Consider the following 17,943-nt stretch of genomic DNA (forward strand, 5'->3'; position numbering starts at 1 on the left):
ATATCTTACAGTTTTGATGTTCAGAAATAGGTCTCACTGGGCTAAAATGAAGATGTCAGCAGGGCTGTGTTTTTCTGGAGGCTCTAGGGAAGAATCCATTTTCTTAATCTTTTCCATCTTCTCGAGACGGCCCAACACTGTCTCAAGGTCACCTTCAATCTTTAAAGCCAGCAGTGGTGGTTCATGTGTTTCTCAAGATGCCTTCTCTCTCTTTCTGATTCTTTGGCTCCCTTCTTCATTTAATACTGTGTGATTACATTGGACCACCTGGCATAACTTCTTCATCTTAACATCAGCTTATTAGCAATCTTAATTTCATCTGCAACCCCAATTCCTCCTTGCAATTTAGCAGAATATATTCACAGGCTCTGGTGGTTAGGATATGGACATCTTTGGGAAGCTTTATTGTGCCTACCACAGAGGTCATCAGTATTCTTTGTTTACAAGCAATAGAAATTGTCTCTAACTTAAACAGATAGAGAATTTATTAGGTGGATAAAGGTTTGGCTCATAGAATTACGGAGAAGCTGAATAATTTTGTGTTGGAATGAATATGAAACAGAGCAGCTCCTGATATCTAGAAAGTAGAAGATGATTGACAATCTTTTTAATAGAGACTACTATCTTGATGAAAATCTCAAACTATGTTTTATTCTTATGCTGTTCAAGACTGAAATTCCAGGGAGAGAGATTCTGACTGGCTTGCCTTAAGTAATGTATCCATTCCTTAGGCAGAGTTAGGATGAACACCTTAATTGATGGACCCACAAAGATTGTATGCAGTAAGAGGAGGTTCTTCCCCAATGGAAAATCTCGATATAATTACCAGAAGAAGGAGAAATGTATGTTAGGCAGACAAAATAAGAGATGCCTACTGTAGTAGGGAAAGGTATTCTGAGTAATAACAGCAGTGTCAGTTAGGTTGTAGTGGACTCATAATAAATTGTATATTTTATGAATAAGTTTAATTTGGCTAGCATGGAGCATGTAAATAGCCCTCCTAGGATAACAACAGGAAACTAGGCTCAGCTGTGCAGAACTGTTAGTGTGCAGGTGAAAGATTTTACCCAGTGTCACAGGCACAGGCAGCTATCAGATGTTATACTAATAGCAACTGTAGTTAAGGAAGCTCAGGTCAATGGCTTTGGGAGCAAATTGAATAGGAAGTTAGATTCAAAATACAGTTATGCCACTAATAGCTAAGAACAAATCTTACCTAGTCATTTCCATTCTCTCTTGCATTAGAAAGTAAACTTGTAGTTAGTGAAAGATGAGCCTGATTTCCTAGAGATCAATGATTTCTTCAGATCTTTGGGGAAGGAGGCAAGATTCATGATATTCTATAAAGACATGTCTAAAAACTCCTTCACAGAGACTCAGCGTAACCTCCCATAATGACAACCACAGAAGCAAGGATACACAAAACCTTCTTTATCCTACTCCATTTATTTTTGTCTTTCAGACCCCATAGTTATCTATCTACCTCATTGTTCTTTCTATCCAGCAGCTGTTTTTTTTCCCAGGTATTCAATAAAGGAGTTTATACATTCATCCTAGCTACATCCTTAACTAGGCTCTGTGCCACATAAAATTGCTAGATGATTTTCAAAGAGACTAATTTTAAAAGTCACACATTTGAAGGTTGATGTTGAAGCCTCACAAAGAGAAATTACTAAAGGAAGTAATTTGATTCTCAAATATTTGCAACTTGCATACACGACAAAGATAAAAAGAATTCCTGGTCAGAGCTACTACTTCTCAGGAATCCTGGAAGCAATATGAAACTCAAGCTGTGAATCTGAAAAGGAATGTAAAGTATTAACAAGTACTCTCAATGTACCATCATCATTGCCTAGAAATATTTTCCCCTTGCTTCTGAAACATCATCCATTTTTATCTGGATTATAACAGCTCCTCTTCTGTCTCCCTTGTTTTGCTGGCCAGTGGAATAGATGAGTCATTACACCATCTGGGCTAGAGGAAAGGGAGATGTATGGCTGAATAAAGCTGAATATTATCTGCATAATGATGGCCTTGCAGTCCAAAATATCTGTTTCTCAGTGTCCTCATCTACACTTAGTCTCTCTCCAAAACAAAATTAGAGGGTATTCTACAAAAGCAATTTCTGGCTACTTATTCCCACCTCTATGTCAACATTACCAAACTTTTGGCACCATAAACTCAAGGCAGCATTGACTTTTCAAAGGTTAGGTAATGGCTGAAAAGGGTGGATTAAATTAATTTAGCAAAATACATAGCACCACATTTTTGAGGTGCTATTCAAAATTCTAAATGACACCACTCCTCAAGAACAAAGTCAGCATTTGAAGAGGTAAATGTCAGTCTTTGCTTAGAGGTAGAATTAGGGTTTTCCAAATGCTGCAGGTTTTCATTTCATTGCATGTGTGTGTGTGTGCGCACACGTGTACATTTATGTATGCTTTGCTAAGTGACAGGATACAGTGGAGAAAAAGAAAAGACATATATCTTGCCTTCACAGAGTTTATGGATGAGCATGTCAAACATATAGACTACATGTGGAATATATATGTGCTTCTAGAAATATAAGACCTGTATTTAAAGCACAGGTAATCATTACTCAGCCATAAAAAAGAATAAAATAATGCCATTTGCAACAACATGGATGGATCTGGAGATCACATCTTTATCCATTCATCTGTTGATGGACACTTAGGTTCTGTCCATATCTTGGCAACTGTAAATAATGCTGCTCTGAACATTGGGGTTCATGTATTTTTTTCAAGTTAGTATATTTATTTTCTTTGGATATATATCCAGCAGTGGACTTGCTGAATCATATGGTAGTTCTAGTTTTAGTTTTTTGAGTAACATCCATATTGTTTTCCACAGTGACTGCACCAATTTACATTCCCACTAACAGTATACTGGGTTCACTTTAATCCACATCCTCACCAACATTTGTTATTTGTAGTCTTTTTGATGATAGCCATACTGACAGGTGTGGTTTAATATCTCAGTGTGGTTTTGATTTGCATTTCTCTGATGATTAGTTATGTTGAGTATCTTTTCATGTGCTTGTTGGCCATCTGTATGTGTCCTTTGGAAAAATATCTATTCTTGTCTTCTGCCCATTTTTCAATTGGGTTGCTTGTTTTTTTTTAATATTGAGTTATACAAGCTGTTTATATATTTAGATATAATATCATATCATTTGCAAATATTTTCTTCCATACAGTAGGTTAGCTTTTCATTTTGTCAGTGGTTTGTTTGTTTTTGCTTTTGTTTCCTTTGCCTCAAGAGACTGACCCCCCAAAATATTATGATGATCTATGTCAAAGAGTGTTCAGCCTATGTTTTCTTCTAGGAGTTTTATGATCTACGGTCTTACATTTAGATCTTTAATCCATACTGAGTTTATTTTGGATATGGTGTGAGAAAATGATGTAACCTCATTCTTTTTCTTTTAATGGAGATACTGGGGATTGAACCCAGGACCACATGCATGATAAGATGTTGTGTCGTGTAGATTTTGGAAAACTGGAAAACAAATTTTCATTTGTCTCTTCGTATTTTCTGATATTTTCTTTGATTTCTTCATTGACCCATTTGTTCTTTAGTAATATGTTGTTTAGTCTCCACATTTGTGTTTTTCCCATTTTTCTCCCAGTAGTTGAATTCCAGTTTCATATTGTTATGGTGGGATAAAAGGCTTGATTTTGATATTGCTATAATTTTTATCCTCTAAAATTTATTAAGACTTGTTTTGTGGCCTAGCCTAATATATCTATCCTGGAGAACATTCCATGTGTATTTGAAAAAAAATTAAATTCTGCTGTTTTGGGATGGAATGTCCTGTAGATATCTATTAAGTTCATCTGTTCTGTTGTGTCATTTAAGGCCACTATTTCCTTATTGATTTTTCTATCTGGAGAATTGGTCCATTGATGTAAGTGAGGTGTCAAAGTCCTCTACTATTATTATATTATTGGCAGTTTCTCCCTTTATGTCCATTAATATTTGCTTTATATATTTAGGTGCTCCTGTATTAGGTTCATATACACTAATCAGTTTTATGTCCTCTTATTGTACTGAGCCCTTTTATTTATATAATGCCCTTCTCTGTCTTTCATTATAGACTTTCTTTTAAAGTCTATTTTGTCTCATATGTGTATTGCTACCCCTGCTTTCTTGTCATATTCTTTCACATGAAATATCTCTTTCCATCTCCTCACTTTTAATCTGTGTGCATCTTTAGCTGTAACTTGAACCCATCATAAGCAACATATAGATGGGTTTGTTTCTTTATCCAATCAGCCACCATATGTCCTTTGACTAGAGTTTTAGTCCGTTGATATTTATAGTGATTATTGATAGCTATGTACTTATTGCCTTTTTTTTACTTGTTTTCTGATAATTTTTATAGTTCTTACCTGTTTATTTCTTCTTTTAATTTCTTCCCTTGTGGTTTGATGATTTTCTTTAGTGGTATGTTTGTGTTCTTTTCTCTGTAGTTTTTGTGTATCTATTTTAGGTTTTGGATTTGTGGTTACTGTTGGTTTCACATACGTTAACCTAGAACTATATCTACTTGTTTTAAACTGGCAGTCAGTTAAGTTCAAAAAGAATCTAAAAGATCTACATTTGTTACTCCCTTCCCCCACATTTTGTATTTTTGAAGTCATATTTTACATCTTCATGTTTATCCTTTCATTGTTTATTGTAAGTATAGCTGAGTTTAAATGCTTTTGTCTTTTAATCTTTATACTAACTTATTTAAGTGTTTGACCCACAGCCTTTATCATGCATTTGCTTTTACTACTGGGATTTTTACTTTCCTATAAATTCTTACTTCTTGTTATAGCCTTTTTTTTCCACTTAGAGAAAACTTTATAAAATTTCTTTTAGAAAAGGTTGGTATTGATGAACTCTTCTAGTTTGTACTTATCTGAGAAGTTTATTATCTTTCCTTCAATTCTAAATGATAATCTTGCTGGTAGAGTATCCTGGGTTGTATGTTTTTCCTTTTCAGCCCTTTCAATATATCATGACACTCCCTTCTGGCTTGCAAAGTTTCTGCAGAAAAATCAGCTGATAGCCTTATGAGAGGTTCTTTTGTATGTGATTCTTTTTTTTTTCTTTTGCTGCCTTTAGATTTCTCTCTTTATCTTTAACTTTTGCCATTTTAATTGTATGTCTTGGTGTAGATATATTTGGATTTATCTCTTTGGGGAGCTTCTGTGCTTCTTGTTCCCTGATATCTGTTTCTGTTTTCAGGTTCAGGAAGTTTTCAGCGATAATTTTATCAAATCCATTGTCTATCCCTGTTCCTCGTCCCCTTGGGAGCCCTATAACGCAAATATTGATATGCTTGATATTGTCCCAGAGGTCCCTCCAACTGTTCTCATTTTTAAATTTTGTTTTTCTTTTTGCTGCTCTGAATGGGTGATTTCCATTATTTTACCTTCCTGATCACTTCTGCATTTTGCATTTTTCTCTATCACCCAGTCTGCTCTTAATTCCTTCTAGTGTGTTTTTTATTTCAGTTATTGTATTCTTCAGTTCTAACTGATTGTTAATATTTTCTAGTTTCTTGTTAAAATTCTAACTATTCGTCTATTCTTTTCCCTAATTCACTTAATACTCTTATACTAATGTTTTGAAATCTTTATCTGGTAAATTTTTATTTCTGTTTTATTAGTTGTGTTTTCATGGTTTTTCTGTTGTTTTTTCATTTGAAATAAATTCCTCTGTCTTCTAATTTTGCTGAAGTTTCTCTATCTCTATGAAAGTAGATGAAACTGTTGCCTATTGCAGTCTCAAAGTGATGTTCTTATGTGGGAACATCCCTATACGGTGTTTATGTATCCACTGACTTTGGTGGTAGAGTTGGACTGGTGTAGGAGGCCTGTCTTCCTCCAGGGTGTGCTGACAGCTATCACTTTGATAGAAGGTAGGGATGGAGCTGGAGGGGCTAGAACCAGAGCCAAGTGTAAACCAGGGCTTCTCTGCTAAGTGGCCAACACCACCCACCACCCTAATGCAGGCAGGGTTGGGTCCCAAGTTGCTACAGTGGAAGCCTTGAGGATTGGGTCCAAGCTGGTTCTGTTCCCAATAAGAGTGTTCTCTCCTTCTTCTTAACACTGACACCTTTGGCCCAGAGGGGAGCAATTCTGCAGCAAGAGCATCTAGAGCCAGTGCTCAGTGTGGGTCAGGGTGTGGACTGTGGTGGTCCCAGCCCCAGTCAGAGTCCTGGACTGCTCCTGATCCACTGCCTCAATAGGCACCAGCAATGGCCGCCTTCGCCCTATTCAGATGCCCTTCTGGGTCCAGGCTTGCACCATGCCTCACAACTTCTCAGCCCCCTTGGCTGTGTCAGCCTTTGCTCTAGTGTAGAGCTGCACCACAGAGCAAACACGGCCAGAGCAGGCACTTGGCTCAGGCTGGGCACATACCAGGGTGATCACAGGCTCTTCTTTTCATACTTAAACTGCATTTAGACTTTCTAGGAATGAAGAGAACCAAAGTCTTATCAATCACTGCACCCACTTCTCAAACTAATGATGATGTTCTGAAACCCAGTGGTTCTCAAATCCTAGCCTACATTTGAATCATGTGGAGGACTCATAAAACACAGTGTGTTGTGCCCTACCCACTGGGATTCTGGGATACAGAGTAAGTCTGAGATACAGCTTGAAATTTGCATCTTCAACAAGTTCCTAGCCGATGCTGATGTACTTGTGTAGGTTCTGTAGTTTGAGAACCACAGGTGTAAACTAAAGAATAAATTATGTCATAGGCTGTAGTTGGTAGAGTATTTATATCCTCTTTTTCAACTACCTATTTCATGTTCCTTTTGCCTTCAACCTGGATTCAGCTGATCAAAGTTCTTTTTCACTATTTGGTGGGGAGTCTTGAAACAAACTTGGAACACTAGGTTGAGGAAGGTTCCACCTCTGCCAGGATGGGTGATTGAATTATGGCATAAAGAAGTACCTCTCAAAAAAAAAAAAAAAAAGTACCTCTTCCCTGTTCCCGTTCTCTCCTGCCACTAGGTGGACTATAGACTTCTATTGAGTTACTCCATAACATTTTAGGTTTTATCTGTTATATTATTCAGGGTAGCTTAATTAATACAAGATTTCTTATGACAAAATATTTTAAATACATGGCACTGGCTTAGCAGCTGGTCAGCGGATAATAAAGCAACTGACATCAGATGCTAGAAAAATGGAGATCCATGCTATGCAGTCTCAAAGCATTTGGTTAAAAAACAGCTATCACTGTGGTAATTTGAGAGGCAGATAAGGTGCCTGCAGAGTCTGTAACTCCAGGGAAAAAAACTGAAAACAGAATATTAGAGGTATCCACTGTTGCTTCTGACTGTTTATCAAAGTATAAGATGAAAGAGATGAGCTCAGACAAGAAATGACAGCATGCAAATAGAAGTACAGAAATCCCAGAAGTTTGGGGCTGCAAATGACTGGAAAAGTAGATTTCCACTAGACTTTAAGCTGTGAGATAAAAGAGTGAGAAAGTTTTTGATCAACACAGGCCAATTAAGACTAATCTTTATGACAATATTCAGTTTAAGAGTATGGCTTTCCCACCCAAGCCTGATGGCCTCAAGGTAGTCACCATTAAATTGAAAGAAAGAGGCATGGAGGTTAGAAAGCAAAGAATCAAATCAAACTTGAGACTTAAATTTGGAAAGAACTCCAGATACAGCTAATGATTCATAAGATTGCATAGAACAAAAAATAGGAGAAGTTTAAGATTTGTAAGGAATTTTATTGATAAAGAACCATGTTTCTAGATTAAAAATGCATTTCCCTATTCAAACTTTAAAACAACCATATGGTAGACTTCTGGGTGCAACCACAATTGATTAACTTCTATCAGAGTAACCTTCCCTCTGCAAGTAACTATAAAAATGGGGAAAATATACAAAGTGAATATTTGAAGGCATTGAAGAGGTAGCAGTACAGGTAGGACTGGGGAATCCTAGGATTCTTGAGAGAAGTGAAACCCATGGGGAAGCTCATATTCATCTTGGATTATTTTCCTGAGAGCACTTACCAAATTGCAACACCAAGTACTAGAGTTCAAGCAGAAACTGGCATTCTTAGTACACAAAGGAGACAAGAGGTCAGACTATAAAGTTGCCAAAATGGCTAAACTCAAGTGAAAAAATTCCCCAAGTGGACGAAACTGCAAAGGAGGAACCTCAAAACCTTCATATAAATTCCCTTTAAGTTGTTGACTGACTCTTACATGATACATGCAAGAAGCAAGACTCTAAGAAACCCAGTAGAAATCAGCGAGACTATAAAGAGCTAAGCAGAGACTTCAGCAGTCATACAGTCTGGGATTTTGCTAAATATCCCAGGTGTTTAGTTGAGACCCCAGAAGGGTGACACTCTAAAAGTCAGAACCACACCATAGAAATAAGGACAGCATCCTAGTAGTAAGGACTAAACTGAAATAGATTAGTCCTGACATAGCCTAAAAGCAAGCCTCCATAGGTTCAAGGTGATCTGCTGGTAGATCATGAACATGAATGACTATGCTGTGTCCATGCTAAATCAGTAAAAATCTCAGAAACCCTTCACATTCCTTTCTTCCATGCTTCCTCTATTCTCTTGGCTAGATGTTGGTGCTTGGTCTTATAATGAAAGCCATGTATTGATCATGATAGATAAAGCTCGTTGAATGAGAAGCTGAGTTTTCCAGTATCCTTCTGAATGGGCTTTTAAAAATCAATAATCTGTGTTGTGCTACTGAGATTGAGGATTTTATTTATTACAGTATCTAGAGTTACCTTGACTAACATAACCTCTCTATATTTATCACCTAATTTAAGTACAGTGATATAGGTATGATTTTATTATCTGCTTTCTAGCTAAAAAAATTAAGGCTTAAGAAATTAAATGACCAACTTAAGGTCATTCAGTTCATAAACGCTAAGGCTCAGATTAGATTTTCTATTTCTTCTGTAGTCAGTTTTTGTGGTTTGTGTCTTTCTAAAAATGTGTCCATTTTGTCTAGGTTTTCCAACCGTTTAGCATACAAGTGTTCTCAGTTCTCCCTTATAATAACTTTATTTCTCTAAGGTTAGTAATAACTCCCGTTTTAGTAATTTGAATCTTCTCTCCCTTTATCTTGTTCAGTGTAGCTAAAGATTTCTTAATTTTGTTGCTCTTTTTGAAGACCCAACTTTGGGTTTTGTTGAAAACAAGACATTTTAAAAATACATTGTGGAAATTCTGGAAATCAGATTCTTCCTTCTCCCCAGAGTTTTTTGCTGTTTGTTATTATTGTTTTTTGTTTGTTCAGTGGCTTTTCTGAAGTAGTTTTACAGAACTACTTCTGTAAAGTCTCTTTTCTTTGTGGTATAAAATAAAATTCATATTTTATGGCAAGACAAGAAATATTCAAACATTAAAAAAAGTCTCTGCCCTTTGGCCTCTTCTCTTCTCTTCCCCTACTATGCATCGTGTATCTGCATTAAGCGTGGACCATACCTTCCCCATCAGCAGAAATACCTCCTCAACAACATTCTCCTAGCATCAGCAAGACAACTCCTTAAAAGATAACATTCCATCTTGATCATGACACTCAGATCTGGATTGTGTATACCATCAATAATACATCATTTAATGTACAGCCCTCTGATCAAAAAACTTAGATAACTGTCCTTTAAGTTTTGATGGGCAGAACAGTTCTTGGAGCTTTCTGAGATGCTGTTCTTGGGTTATAATCCTCACTGTGGCTTGAATAAAATTTTCCATTTCTTTCTTAGATTGACTAATCTAAGACAGTAGTGTGTGGCCAAACAAGACTCTGTTTGGTTAGCTTAGTGCTCAGCTAATGATTAGACAGAGATTTCCTTAAATACTTGGAATCAACATGTATCCCAGTGTTTGTTGAGGGTGTGTGCATGTGTGTGTGTTTTGGGCAGGGCTTCAACATCAAGCCAGGCAGTTCACAATTCTCCCTTAGCCTTCACTTCTTGCTTATGCAAAGCCCCAAGGTCAGCCTTAGGTCAATGTTTAGGACTTTCTCAGGTCTTTCCTACGCTTATGCACTGTTTAGCCCAGCCTTAGGCATATGTGTGGGTTTCTGGATTCTCATGAATTTGTTGGACCTTTTCAAAGTTCCTAGAGACATTCTCCAGCTTTTCCTTTTAAGCTTTTTGGTCAACCTGTTGTCTGCCCCAAACTATTTACACTGCCTACACCACAGCAAAGTCAATCAATTCCCTCTCATTGCTTTTGACAAACATTTCTAGGGAACAGGCTTTTCTCTAGAAAAACACTGGTTTAGCTCTGAATCAAATCCAATCAAGACAGCCTTGAAAGTGAGGTCTTCTAGGGAACCACCATATAGGTCAAATGATGACTGTTGTCTTGGAATTAGGTTTTGAAGACGCTCCAGCCTCATTCTGCCTTGTCTGGTATCTGTCAGGCTGCTCCTTTTACCATGATTGTAGGCCAATGTTGTTCAGTGCTACAGTAGAGCTAGACAGGAGGGGATTGGTTTAGAGCAGGCCAAAACATCACAGAGCTTACTGTTCTTGCTAAGATTCAGCTATTTTCTTGAATAAATGCTTCCTGGCTTGCTGCAAGCCCTTGGTTGATTTCCAGAGTTCTGAAAAAGATGACTCTGACCATTTTTAGCAGTGCTTATACCCTCATTGTTGCTGATGTCACTCTAAGGCTATAATTCAAGTTCAGGTCCTCTCACTCCTTGACCAGTCCTCCTAATTCATCTGTGGTTCTCAAACTGCGTGTATCAGAATCACCTAGAAGACTTGCAGAAGATACAGATTGCTGGGCTCCACACCTTGAGTTTCTAATTCAGGCCTGAGGTTGGACCTAACTGAGAATTTGCATTTTAAGAAAGTTCTTGGGTAGTGCTGATGCTGTTGATATGGGGATCACTCTTTAAGAACTATTGCATTACATCCTGTGGTACCTTCAACTCGTTGCCTTAGGGAGTGCTTCCCATCTCTGAAATCAACAATAAAACATACAAGTCATTAATACATATTATCTCTCTACACATATAATAATACAGTACATATGCCAATATGTGTTTAATACTTACTACATGCTAGGTACGATATGTTACACATTTATTAGGTTATTTAGTCTGCAGTACAACAGCTCATGAGTAGGCGTTATTACTTTCCACATATTCAAACTGGAAATTGAGGCCAGAGGGGTAAGCAGAGATTGTCCAGAGGCACTCAGCAATAAATGCTGGAGACAGTGTGGAAGTATAGTCTATTGATTCTAGAACACATGGGATAAGCCTCCACAAGAGTGTTTCTCAAAGAGTAACATAGATCACTTCTGATGCCTTGGATGACTTTAATTGGGACGTGCGTACATGATTAAAAACAATGACTCACATAGTGAGAGAGTGATTCCTATTTTGGTTCTGTTTGTCTATCTTTTGATTACATCATCACATAAATGCCATTTGCCTGCTTGTTTTTTAACTTGTGTCTAATGCTTGGTAAGCTTCTCTTCACAGGGAATGGGCTTTAGGCTCAGAGACGTTAGTACAAAAAATAGTCTCTAGCCCAAGAATTTAAAATCATTGTTCTGTGTTCACTTTTCTTTGTTACTTTCAACTTAGGAGAGGTGATACAGGTTTTCCATTTATAGTACATTCATAAAACTTCTCTCAAAGAAAATGAAGGCAAAACACATTTAAAGAAAATAATATATAATACTGTGAGTGGTAAACACAGTTATGGTATGAAAGAGACTGAAATTAGGGGAACCCTGCCCCAACAGAAACTCTGCCCCAACAAACAGGTTAGTGTATCCAGTTGGATCAATATGCAACACTCTAAAGGGAGATCAGGGAAATGTGATTAAAGTATCAGTTCTCTTCCAGAGGGAGAGACTTGGATGGAGAAAGAGTCACCAGTTTTAGAGCAACATATGTAAAGTAGAGAAATACCAAATGGGAAATGGTTTCTTGGTAAGAAATGTACTACAGGAGTGGGCTGAGACTTAGATTTTTGGTTTCACAAAACGTCTAGCAAATTGTCATAGTCTAAGTTTCTATAGTAAATTTTGGATAATTTGTTTTCATCAACAGCAAAAAAAAAAAAATTAGCCTCGGTTCACTGGCAGGAAATTTTGCATTTCCCAAGGACAGCACAAGAAGTGGGGCTCTTTAACTCTTGGCGGAGGGGACGCGATAAATATATCTCGAGCATTGAGCCTGTGTGTGGAGGGGTTGAAGAGGGTTGGGGAATAAGATGGGAGGGGAGTGGGAATGTAATCAGAGAAGAGGACATGTGCAAGAAGAAGAAACAATTTAGCATCAGTGCCATGACTAACTAAACTGTTATCTCTGTTTAAATTAAGCAAGGTGTTCAGGGACTACAGCTGTTGTATTTATTTTAGTTGTGTGTGATGGGAGCTGTTATTTCTCGTCTTGACAACCCATCAGCCCCAAGATGCACACTCGAAGGCTCTGGTCAGGCCACAGCTATACAGAGGAAAAGCAGGCATCCCCTATACCCCGCCCCCACCCCCAACAGAATCAGAAATGAGGGAGCAGGGATCTGACTGAAGGGGTGGGAAGGGAGAAGTCACTATATAGTGCACAGTCAAGGGTGTCAGGAAGATGTGCCGTTCCTCTGTCTGCTATTTTTTCTAGGCCCCTCCATATCTGAACTGTAAAGGACTGAACTTTATGCCAGGAGACCCTAATCTTGTTAGTTACATTTCCAGTCAAATTAGGATTGATTTTAATGCCTCCATCTTTGTTGTTGCTGCTGGAATTTCTGAAAGTCTAGCTGCGCCAGTTCTTTCAGTTCTCCACACCCCATTCCCTTTCCCTGAGACCCCGCCCTTTTCTCTCAGCCCAAACCACAAAAGGCCGTGCGGTTCCAACCCCAGCACGGTGCCCCGCCCCCTCCCAAACGTCGCAGTGCTGCAGGGAAAGGAGGCAGGGCCAGGAGCGGGTGGGGGACGGAGTGTGGCTCCGTCCTTCCGCTCTTCGGCCAATCGGTGAGGTCCCTCCTAAGAGAAAGGGGGACCAAGGTGTAGAGACATTTCAAGTATTTTTCCCTTCTTCTGCCACGTCCCAACCATTGACGTGAGCCCACTCCTCAGGTTACGATTGGATACGTGTATTTTTCCCGCAGAGGTTCTTTAAGCCTATTGGTCGACTCTGTTTGGGGGCGGGGCTTGCGTTCCCTCCTCCCCCACCAGCGGCGCAAGGGGCGGGGTGCGCCGCCGCCACCTCTGCTTCCGCCGCCGCCACGAGCCGCTGCGCGTTCAGCGGGGGAGGAGTCGGAGGCGGAGAAGAAGGCGGCGGTGGCGGGTGGAGGATCTATCGCTGTTCTCGCTTCGGAGCCGCTGCACAGTTCGGTGAGGGGATTTTTTTTTTTTAATCTGGCTTGTTCCGATTTCGGGAATGTGAGGGTCACGGCGAGGAGATTGGTGCCTTCATCTCTTCCATTTCTGAATTTCTGTCCTCGGAAAGGAGCGGGGCCTGTTCCTGGTCCGCTCCGTCGGCCATGGTGGGTGGGGTTGATGGCTGTGAGAGGCCTTCTTCGTCTCCTGGGCTCTGTCCTGCCCTTACCAGGGGCCATGCTCTGGTCCGTGCCCGCCGCGCCCGCTGCCCCCGACTGTGGCATCGATTGGTGTCGGGGGTCTCCACCGGCCGTTTTTCCTTGCTGCCTCTTCTGCTGTCCTTGGTACGTTGGCCAAGGACCCCTCTGGCCTTTCTCCCCTCACTCGTTAGTGTATTAGAATAGCGTTCCCCCAACACTTCTCACCCGTCCTCTGCCCATTTCCAGTCACCCCTTGTAGAGCTGACCCATCTTACGCCACAGGCCTGCAGCCCCGCTCCCCTGAAAAACCTTCCGTTGCCGTCGCCGTACTATTTGCATTTTTCCCGATTGTCACCGAGGCTCGGGCACGCAGACACCATGTACAGACCATAGCAGTCGTTCTTCTCCCGATATTAGCACCATTCCATCAATGCTTCTCCCTGTTAGCGCTGTCAGGTTAGAGCACGCCTCTGGCAGATGCACCTTCAATTTCTGCCTAAGATTACTGCTTGTTAATCATTCTGCGCACATTCAAAATGGTGAGTTTAAAGCTGCTCAGACCAAGTTGAAGAAAAGGGAAGGAGGTAGTCTTTTTGCTGGGAGGAAGAATCTATACAGGAGACTTACCTCTCCAGACATTATTATTTTTTTAACATACGCATAGACACTGCTTTAAATCTGCTGGTTCTGGGAAGTTTATGATTTTTTTAAGGCTTAATATATTGTTAGTTTTTATCATGAACTATTTGGTTAAATTTCTTTAAAATGGCAGTCATCTCTGCTGAAGACTATAGATCATTTGCTGATTATGTAAATAAGCATGAAGATAAACGTTTAGAATATTTTTTAAACGTTTAAACTGTTTTTTACAATTTTTAGTTGTCTTCTGGAATTTATCATTTTTATATGAAATCACTGTTCTAATTTTTTAATTAATTACAGATATGCAAACTTGATATAAAATTCAACCATACAGAAAAAGGACTATTAAGTAAAATGTGACCATTTTCTTTCATCCCACAGTCTCATTCCAGTGTCCAGAATTAGCTGATTACTGTGTGTACATCTTTCCAAATGCAGTTTTAAACACATATGCATACATATAAAGTTGGAGGGGAAAGTTTGAAGGGTATACCAAACGCATTGATACATCACTTTTTTTTTTCACTTAATTATGTATCTTGGATATCTTGTTATATGTCTCCCTGATACTTCTTAAAACACTAAATGATGCTTCATTAGTTTGAATGGGCTCTAATTTGTTTAAACATTCTCTTACTGAAAGACATTTAAATTAGTTTCTTTTTGCTATCACAAAAAATGCTTTATTTGAAGATAAATTTATTGATAAGTTTTTAATTACAAATTTTAAATCTTCTTAAATTTTAAAAATTCAAACTAGAAGAATGAAAGGTAAAAAGTACCACTCCCACTTCCCCTTCTACTTCTGCCTTCATCCTCAGATTCAACTGCTCAGGAAACTTCGTCTATTTATGATTATTTCTGAAGCATGGATTCCTAGAAATGGAATTACTGGGTTAAAAAGAGTATGCATATTTTAAAATTTTGATAACCATTTCTCATTATTATTTTCAAAATTATTCTTGACTCTTATGCATTTCTTCTTCAAATGAACTTTAGACTCAACTTGTCAATTAAATAAAAAATCCTTAGGTGTTTTGAATGAGATTATATTGAAATTTCAGATTAATTTGGAGCAAACTGACCTTTGTGATATTGAGTCTCTCCTCTCAGAAATATATGTATGCGTGGTAAGTGTCTACATTTTAGTCACATCTTGCTTAGGGAAAACTTTATAGTTTTTTCCTCCGTGTATATGACATTCCTTCTTAGTTTTCTTAGCTGTTTTATGATTTGATTGCTCTGATGGATAGAAACTTTCAGTAACATATTTTCCTCCCCCTCCAGTTATAGGAAAGCTTTTAAATTTTTTCTATTTATCATGTATCTAATCACTTTATTGAGATGATTATCTGAAAATATTCACAGTTTTGTGTCTTTCTCTTAAATTTTGTTGTGTGTTTTCCTCATTGATGTGGCTATTACACATCCTACATAAAGTTAAATAATAGCAGTGATAACTAAAAACTTGGTGGTTTCTGACTTTATGGGGAATGCTTCTGATGTGTTAGCATCATTAATGATGTTTGCTGAAGCTTTCTGACAAATGGAGACTGTAATAAGTAAAATGTTTTCTTCTATTCTCAGCTTTCTAAGATGATTTTATTGTTGTCTTTCATTTCTGATAACATTGTAAAAAACCATAAATGCGTATTGAATTTTATTGATGTTTTTGACGTCTTTTGAGTGTCATATAAGGGCATCACCAGTATTCCCTGGTTAATGTCTTCCCAAGAGAGCTCTTTTTTAAAGAGTCAATTTTATTGAGGATAATTTACATACAATAAAATGTTTATATTTAAAATGTACAGCTCAGTGTGTCTTGACAAATGTTTACCCCCATGTCATGACCATCACAATCAGGAGTAGCATATTTTCATTACTACAATCAAGATATAGAATGTTTCTATCATCCCCAAAAGTTTCTTTCTGCCCTTTTACAGTAAATCACATTTTCACCCTCAGCACTAGGAAACAGTTTGTCCTTTTTTCTCATTATAAATGGGTTTCATTTGTTCTAGAATTTTGTATAAACGGAATTATGTAATATGTACTCTTTTGCATCCAACTTTTTTTCTTTCAGCATGATGTTTTTAAGGATAATCCATGTGTTTGTGTGTTTAGCTGGTTCACGACTTCTTATTGCTAAGTAGTAGTAGTTTATGGTATTTGATTTACCATGATTGTTGACCATTTCACCTATTTATGGATTTTTGGATTGTTTCCAGTTTGGGGTTGTTGTTAATAAAAGGACATTCATTCATGAGTTTTTGTGTGAACATACGTTTTCATTTCTCTTGGGTAAATACTTAGAAATGGATTTGTTGGGTTGTACTGTAAATGAATGTTTAAGTGTAAGAACCTGTCAAGCTGTTTCCCATTTTACAGCTCCAGTTGCTCTACATCCTCATTAACACTTGGTTAATTCAGTCTTTTTAATTTTAGCCCTTCTGGTGGGTATGTAGTAGGCTTACACTGTATTTTAAATTTGTATTTATTGTGACTAATGATACTGAGTGTTTGTTCATGTGTTTATGGGTACTTTGTATGTCTTCCTTTGTAAGGTATGTATTCAAATCTTTTGCCCATTTTTAAACATTGAATTGTTGTCTTACTGAGTTGGAAGAATTCTTTATACATTTTTTTATACAAGTCCTTGAACCTACACAGATGCATACACACACAGTGCAGCCTGAGGCATACTTTTTCATATCCCCAACTTTTTAAAATAGAAGAGCTTTTAATTTTGATTAAATTCAGTTTGTCAGTTTTTCTTTTATAATTTGTATTTCTGTGTTCTGTTTGCTCAGTGCAAAATTGTGCAGATTTCCTCTTAAGTTTTCTTCTACAGATTTTATTGTTTTGGTTTGAATGTCGAGGTGTAGCATCCATTTTGAGTTAATTTTTGTGTATGGTGTGAGGTAGGGGTCAAGGTTTATTTTCCCAGTTCTAGCACCATTTGGGGGGGGAGACTTTACCTTCCCCCATTAACATAGTCAAAAATCAGTTGACCACATATATGAGTCTATTTCTGGACTGTCCCCTTGATCTTTGTATCTATCATTTTGCCAGTGCCACATTGTCAGCATTATTGTTGCTTTATAATAAATTTTGAAATCAGATAATGTAAATTCTTCAACTTTATTCTTTTCCAAAATCATCCTGGCTATTCTAGTTCCTTTGCTTTTTCATAAAACTTTTTAGAAGTGACTTGTTGGTTTTTGCAAAAAGTACTGAGGGGTTGTTATTTTAGATTATATTGAATGCATTGATAAATTTGGGAAGAACTGACATCTTAATATTCAATCTTCCAATCAGTGACAATAAGATACCTGCATTTATTTGGTCTTAATCAAAGATCTAGTTTGTCTTTCATTAGCTTTTTAGTTTCATCATTCAACAGGTGTTGTTGCTCATATTTTGTTACATTTATATTTAAGTATTTCATTACTTCTGATACTATTATGATAATTTTCCTAAATTTCAGTGTCCAGCTGTTCACTGACAGTATATAGAAATACAACTGATTCCTGTATACTGACCTTGGATCTGGTGACCTTGCTAAATTCACTTATTTTAGTAACTTCTTCTTCTTCTTCTTTTTTTTTTTTTTTTTTTTTTGGTAGAGTCTTTTGGATTTTCTCATGTAGATAGTTACATGATTTGTGAATATGGAACACTTTTGTTTCTTTCACTTTCAGTTGGTATGTTATCACCCCCTCACCCTCTTTCTTTAC

At 37.8% G+C, this 17,943-nt stretch overlaps 1 protein-coding gene across 3 annotated transcripts in view; it reads left to right on the forward strand.

The window, feature by feature from the left end:
- Nucleotides 1-17,943, forward strand: part of PJA2 (praja ring finger ubiquitin ligase 2) — a 267,185-nt gene that overhangs the window by 202,156 nt on the left and 47,086 nt on the right. Inside the window, exon 1 of one of the 3 annotated variants that reach the window (XM_006203977.4) lies at nt 13,241-13,379. The exons of the other annotated variants lie outside the window; for them this stretch is intronic. The gene's annotated coding sequence lies outside the window, so the exon portion shown is untranslated. Of the gene's footprint in view, nt 1-13,240; nt 13,380-17,943 lie in introns of those variants that run through there. 3 annotated transcript variants of the gene reach the window in all.

The sequence above is a fragment of the Vicugna pacos genome, chromosome 3 (assembly GCF_048564905.1).
Source record: "Vicugna pacos chromosome 3, VicPac4, whole genome shotgun sequence".
Lineage (NCBI taxonomy): Eukaryota > Metazoa > Chordata > Mammalia > Artiodactyla > Camelidae > Vicugna > Vicugna pacos.